Source organism: Thermobia domestica, chromosome 17 (genome assembly GCF_964235325.1).
Source record: "Thermobia domestica chromosome 17, izTheDome1.hap1.1, whole genome shotgun sequence".
NCBI lineage: Eukaryota > Metazoa > Arthropoda > Insecta > Zygentoma > Lepismatidae > Thermobia > Thermobia domestica.
Window position 1 is genome coordinate 101,526,425 of NC_137470.1, and position 7,821 is coordinate 101,534,245.

General features: G+C 35.6%; 1 long non-coding RNA gene across 14 annotated transcripts in view; it reads left to right on the top strand.

Annotated features, from left to right (window-relative positions):
* The window catches only part of LOC145673922 (uncharacterized), a 61,778-nt gene extending 57,838 nt beyond the window's left edge, over positions 1 to 3,940 (top strand). For all 14 annotated transcript variants that reach the window (XR_014128859.1, XR_014128860.1, XR_014128858.1 and 11 more), the window contains one exon: positions 3,451 to 3,940. This is a non-coding gene — a long non-coding RNA (uncharacterized LOC145673922). The remainder of the gene's footprint in view (positions 1 to 3,450) is intronic.
* The last annotated feature ends 3,881 nt before the right edge of the window (positions 3,941 to 7,821 follow it).

Here is a 7,821-nt window from a genome sequence, read left to right on the forward strand (position 1 = left end):
TCTCAAAAGTATTGACTCATGATTAGGCATTGGCAAATACGAAACTAGCACATACTTTATAGATTTATAAAACATAAGATAAACTTTTGTTTCTCTAATGTTGAAATTGGCTGTAGTTGATATGTTTTTAAGATTTTTGTTGCAAGTACTTCAGACTTAAGAACTAGTAGTTGTTTTATTTTTCTGACTTGTGCTGAGGTTATGTACACTCATGTCCAAAATGATCGTCGCATATCTATAACTGTCTTCTTGTAAGAAAATAATACGATAATGATTTTGGAGGATACTTTTAATATTGCTACTATGTGTATAATCGGCAAATGAATATTTGTGGTAAATTTCATAGGAAAAGAGTTATAAATACGAAAATTAGAATGAGTAAAACAAAATTTTGCTATATGGACAAGAAAGTTTTACTTTCGTTTTATTGTTCTTATTTACTGCTCTTTTGACATGAAATTTTCCACATACATGTCTTTGCCGATTATACACATACTAACATTATAGGAAATACCGGGCGAATTCGTTATCCAATTATATTCCTACAACAATATATTTATAGACATGCGACAATAATTTTGGACATGAGTGTACTTCCTCGACTCGTGGTGAAATAGTAAGTACGTGTACCTATCAATATACTTCTTTCATCATATTTATCAATACATGACCTTACATGCCGAGTTGTGTAAGGTAAATGAGTTAAGTACTTCGAAACCAATTTAAAGGCAGAATTACATAGCAGTTTTTTCACAGATAAAGAATTCATTAAGGTTGGTTTAAAGGGACAAGTTTTGCCGATAGATGGCACTACAGTCTTCGTATCTCTCCCATGTATTTTTTACCTTGCAGGAAAATTCACTATTTCTCTTACATATTTCAACCTACAGACTTCAAATTTATAGAAAAGGAACTTCATAACCAATCGAAGGCAATAATCCGTGCCGATTTTTTATTTAGAATTTTCTTCATTGTTGAAATGACTTGATTGTTGAAAATATCCAAACTTTTGACAATGCAACAGTTTCAACAATGAAAAAAATTCTAAATAAAAAATCGACACGGATTGTTCCCTTTAATAGGTTATGAAGTTCCTTCTCTTAAAAAATGAAGTCTCTAGGTTGAAATTTGTAAGAGAAATTGTAAATTTTCGTGAACGGTAAAAAATACATGGGAGAGATAGGAAGACTGTAGTGACATCTATCGGCAAAACTTGTCCCTTTACACTAACCTTAATGAATCACTATTAGTTTTGAAATATTTAACATTGTTTTCTTTACTGATTTTTGAAAATTATTTGGGGAGTAATAATCTAAACATAATAATTACAGACAAAAGTTTAATAATAAAGTTGAATAGCGTCTGTAACAGTCTCCAGTGACACGAATATTTTTCTGAGTGTCTGCTTCTACCGAGTTCTTCGGGACCTCATTCGAACATAATGTTAGTTGTTGCCCACGGGACTCATTTTGCAATATTATCACCGGAACGAAATTCGACGTACCAACGGTGAATGGTACGTGCATTCGTCATTCCTGGCTCAACTGCACTCTTAATGTTTGCAGCTTACTATGCAGAAGTTTCAATGTGTACAGAAAAGTCATTTTCAAATATATGTTCATGTTCCAGTTTCATATAAACCTGTTGAACAGCTCACTAATTCCTGACTGTCGGCTATCCCAGACTGTTCGCTGAATTGTACTACCTTTGCGACGTTAGACAAGTAGTACATCATTGTGTTGTTGCTGAGGTGTTTCCCACCGGACGTCGGGGGAGCGGTGGCTCAGTGGTAGAGCATTCACCTCTGGTGCGTGGGGTGCTTGGTTCCGTCTCAGTTCACGCCAAGTGAGCGTTGTTGTGAAGATACACCGTGTGCCTGGGCTTTCCCGTGGTTCTCCGATTTCCTCCCACTTTCTTCATTCCACAATTTAATTAATTTCTCATCATAACAGTCTCCTTTAGCCTAGGCGGCATAACCGTGGGATATATATATATACTATATTGTAGGCCACAAGACTGATGTTTGGAGACTCATTTTCTCACTATCACAGAATTACCGTAACCCTCAAGTCAATTGCTGATCGACGACCTTAAATAGTTCGTTACTGAACACACACTCATTCTCTCTCTCTCTCTTTATTTGCTTTTTTCAGTTTTGAGTACTTCATTCGATAGAGTATCGAAAACTATCTAGAAGAAATGATAGAATTTTTTGCGTCACTCTTAACGTTCCTGAGATAGCCAAAAAGACGGCCGACTTCGGGAGATTTCAGGAGCCATATCTCGAGAACTGCAAGTCATAGAGAGATGATATTTTGCGAATTTTTCAATTTTGAGCATGTCGTCGTAAAACAACATGTAGAACATTTTAACAGAACTCTTAAACAAAACATGTTGAAAAAATTTAGTACTCAAGGAAATTATAAATGGATAGATACATTACAAGAATTGTTTAATGAGTATAGTAATAAAGTACATAGAACAATTGATATAAAGCCTGTAGAAGTTAATAAGAAAAATTCTTTTTAAGATTCGTACTGGCAGTGTTCTTTGAGCATTCTCAACTTTTTTGTGTGTTTAGTTAGTTATAAATATTTCTGGGCATTACCGACATGTATGGCCTTAAACATATTACGTACGAGGGATGACATTCCACGGTGAACACACTATCCGAAGAAGGGAGAAAGGAATGGGGAAGGGAAGCAGGAAACTGACAGGGACCATTTATGCATTTGCTTGGTGTGACACCTCACTCAGGATGAGTGCATTGGAAACATCTGTTACACCTTTTTGACTGGGGGAATCGAATCCGTGACTGCCTGCTGAATGGCTGTTTTCCAATTCCATCATGAAAAAATTTAGCTGCATCTGTGTAAACAATTACTGCGTGATTTGATTTGCAGCTTCACATGAGCTGAGATAAACCTCTGCCTTCATGCAAGAGCAGTAAATTACCTTGGTATATAAAAATAATAGAAATTCGAGTGGACTTTGTTAGAAAGAATGATTCTTACGATTTAAAATTGCTTTGTGATAATCAACACCGAATTACGTTCCCTGGAAGTGATCGATTTAGTGGTGAGCTAGCTCGTTAGCATGAAAAATGAGAATGGTTTCAATACGAATGTAAAAGGAAACGGAAGAACTGAGAAAACCTACAGAAAAGTTATTGACCACAAATTCACTTTGTGTATAATCGAACAAAGTACCCCTTATAGCAGAAGTGGACACTAATTCACTTTAAAAACTGAAAGAATTGCCGTAATGAATTTCGATTCTTTACAAATATAAATAAGTTGATAAGAGTCAGGATCAAATCAGGTACATGATACGTCAGATGTGAGCGCTGAACGATGTACTTTACATAAGGTTGGTATTATGTTGACATTTAGATTGTATTTTAGTTTATTTTTACCTGCAACTTAACTTTTTGTTTCTTTTGTATTTCAGAAGCATGGCAGAGGAAGTAGTAATTATTGATCAATGTAATGAAGTAGTAACAGTTACAGTAATTAATGATGGAAATATCAGAAGATTTATCATCAGAAAATAATCAAAATATGTGTGAAGAGAACGTGGGGGAACTACTAATGATGCAGGAAGAACGATAACTGTAATTGGGAATTCTACATTTTGTGTGAATTAGCTTTTTATGTAGGAATTTTCAAGTTGAACGTTCCTAACTAGAATCCGTTTTATATATATATATATTAAGAACATTCATTGAAAGTGGATAAATATGTATCAAATATATTCACCAAACAATGAAGAAATCATTCTATAATACAATTCCTGTTTGTCAACTATTATCCTATATTTAAAAAACGTATGGTCAAGTGGCTATGAAAAAAGAAAGACTGAAAGTAGAATTGTAAATAGTAGAAAATAATTAGATGTAACTAGTAGCGAATAAAGAAAAAGTTTATGTAACTGTTTAAAATTAAGGGTTTTATTTACAATATATTTCTTAGCCACGATTCTCTGCTTTGTAAAACTAAGTTAGCTGAAAGAATTGACATATGTGTTTGTAGGACTTACTTTGTATAGCCCAGGTGATGGAAGAGGGATATACACTGGGCGAACAGTTATGTGAAATCCATTGTAATTTAAGGTATTGCGTTTCAAGTACATAATGGTTTGATGGTAGTAAAAATTACGAAGTTTGGGAATTTTGTGATAACTATTTTACAACTTATAACAAGAGGTGGGAAATTTGGTGAGAAAATTTCATTCTTGTTTATACAGGATGTTTCAAAACAGCGACAACGCTTAGGAGCTGATTCCTGACACCAAGATAAGGCAAAAAGTATAGACTAACCTGGGTGCCGAAATCCGTCATTTCGGAATTCGAAAACATGAAGAAATGAACTTTAAAGGTCCATAGCTCTAATACTATGGGACCTACTGTAGTCGGGTCAAGACTTCACTCAGAAACTAATATGCGCTATCCAAAAATACATGTTTCAGAATCCTAAGGTACTCACGCAATAATTGTTATAGAGGGAGTTTGGCTGCGGGCATATAATTTGAAGTACTCACCAACTACTTCATCAAACCTAAAGCTTAGTGTGTCTTTTCAGCAACAAGGCTAAATGAGATGTGTCTACAGTTCAATTTGGAAATCAAACCACCACCGTAATGTGTTCAAGATTCGCCGTCGGGAATGAAATTCCTTATTAACAGTAAATATAAAAGTGCTAGATCATTGGATATGGTTGGTTCATTGTAACATGATCGTTTTGAAAAACGACCGGGTTACTGTTAACAAAGTATACAGGGAAACGAAGTATTACTGAGACAGTGTATTGATTTTTCTCATTTCGTCTTCGACGTAATAAATTATTCACGAATCAAAACGGTGCAATATATATATATTTTTTTAATCTTAGTATACATTATTGTGTGCGCAACAATAAAATTTTCAGAAAAAAAAAACTTGCAATAAAATACTGAACGCAAATAATACCAATGACAACATTCCTGTCAAAGGCGGGAACTTTTGTAATATTGTATTATTCTGTGAAAAAAGAACGTTTTTCCACCTGCATCCTACTCTTTTCTTTTATAACTGTATTCTGCTGAAGTCAAAGGGGCCGCGCTGGCTCAGTGGTAGAGCGTCCACCTCTGGTGCTTGGGGTCCCGGGTTCGATCCCAGCCCCTGCCAAGTGAACTTGGTGATGGACAAACACCATGTGCATGGGTTGACTCGGGGTTCTTCTGTTTCCTCCCACTTTCTCCATTCCACCATTTCATTCATTACTCATCAGTCTCCTTTAGCCTAACCGGCATAACTGTAGGACGTAAAATTCAGATTTCATTTCTGCTGAAGTCATATAACAATGCGGACATTTCTGTGAAGATGGTAGAACAAATTAAACCTATTCGTTACATACCTATTCGACACTGCATTCTCACTTTCCCTTCTATAATCACATCACAAAAATAAGTCGTAAAATTACGTAGGTGAGTCAGAAAGTTAATTACACTCTTTCGTAAATATTTTCGGTCAGTCTATTTTAATGAAACTGTGTGGCAACATTGCAGACATGTAGCTGTATCGTGTGACGTAGCGGATTTCACGAGGCAAGTGGAAGTATTCTGATAATCGGTCGTAATCATTTCTCGATAGCTGCAAGTGGCGTCCAATTGGAAATGCGTACAATTTTTTTTTCTCGAAAATGTGTAACTGCACTGAAATTTATCGACAGTTGCATGAAGTGTGTGGTGAAAATGCAATGGCACGTCAAGCTATCGCGAATTGGTGCAACATGTTTGACAACGGATGTACATATATTGTCGATGTTGAGCTCGAGGGAAAACAATCACCCTCCGTATAACCCAGACCTTTCACCGTGTGACTTCCATGTGTTTGGTCCCATGAAAGACGAACTTTCAAAGCGACGATACCACTCGGATGACGAGGTAGAATCTGCAGCCCAAGAATGGTTATCGGGCATTGGACGGGATTTCTTTGCAGAAGGGATAGAAAAATTTGTACCACGTGTCTACAAATTGTTGTTGTAAATTTTTATCCTGTTTCATTTTCTTAAGCAGTGCAACTAACTTTTTGACTGACCCTCGTATTATTCCCAACTTTCCATAAGGATAACGTTCAGCTACATAAAATGCACGTATCTGCTTATGGTTTTGTGACCACTGCAGTGGGTTGGAACTGAAGAAAGCGATCGCAAACGGAATACAGATAGTTAATCTGCCAAAAGCATGGACAAGGACATTACTAAATATGCTATTATATTGAAACTTCAACTTTATCTTTCCAACTTCTCGTGAAATAATATTGTGAGCACACGAACATATTTTTTTATTCTCATACACTCCAAGCCTGGGAACTATTTGTAATGCTTTTATATATGGTGGTATGCTTTAGATAGATTACGCAATGAAAATATTGCAGTTCAGGGTACAAAATCATAACAGTCGAAGTAGGGGGAACAGAAGTTTTTCAAAATAAATAATAATAAACACTCTATATTTAGTGTTGCAAATTAAGAACGCTAGAGTTTCACATCCGAATTTTAGAGTTCTTCATATCTCTAGAACCACTGTTTTATACTGCGTTGATTATTTTGTCCATTGAAAACCCTGTAACTACTTAGATATACTTCTTATCAAGGCGTTCTTTAAAATAATCTTTGTAAACAATTTTTCAATTTCTTGTAACTTTCTTCCTAGTTATTCAAAATGCGTCGTACCATGGCCATAGCAACCGACAGTGTGTTACTTTAAATATACACCCTGTTCATTTTAGTTTCTTTTCTTTTCTTTTTTTTTTTTTTTAATGAAGTCCTCGAAAATTTGGATATTTGTGATACTGTGGCATCCTTAATTTGCAACATAATAAAAAGTATGGTATTTTAATATTTCGTTTCCCATGTGAATATGTAATAAGCTGAAGTAGTGCCATTTGAAAAACCAAACCTTGTTGAGATGGCAATACTGTTAATCTAGTGATATTGTCGAGTATGTTCTACCATTACTCCTTCCTGGTTACAAAATGTCAACTCTGTCAATTAATTCAGTAGTTACAAGGAGGGGTCACTGCGATTGATTCATCCTGTATATGCCTCCATTTCTTCCAGCCGTAAAGACTCCTTCGTTTTTAGGTTATTGAAATCAGATTCCTGGTGATCATAATTTAGATCTGTTCGTGTGTAAGTCATCACCAGAGACTGGACGTTGGCAAAATTATTCTGTTATTGCTTTTGCTTCCTGTAGATTAATACAGAAACCAGATTTCTAGCACTTCTGGCTTATTAGAAGTCAAGGTGAAATATATTCTCAGAACTTGATTGCAGAAAATCGGTTCCCACTATTTATTACCATTTTTACTCTGTAGCCGTCAACATTAAAACCTGGTTTTGATGTCTGCCACTTTCAGTTGGAATACAGGGTTAACAGAAAAACGCTAAATTCATTCCCAGAAAACAATTCTCGCTGTCTCTTATGGATTTCGTTCTATGTAGATCAATATTGAAACCGGAAGTTGTAAAGGGTTTTTATCACGTTTGGTTTTAGTTGAGAGTTAAGGATTGAGATCAGATATAAGGCGGATTTTCATGCAAGCGTTCTTTGCTTGCGATGTGGCTGAATAGCCAATTTACAAAGTTGTGTAAACTTTTTGAAACATCTTAAAAACCTTGGGGGGAGGTATGGAAAATTGAACTATTAACCTTCTCCTACTACTACCTGGTAGTGAGACAGATATTTTCTCCGAAATCCGGTGTTGCCAAGAAATTCTAGGTGGCTGACAATTCTCGACCAGAGGAGTGCGTATTCCTCTGTCATTTGAGAAAGGTTTTG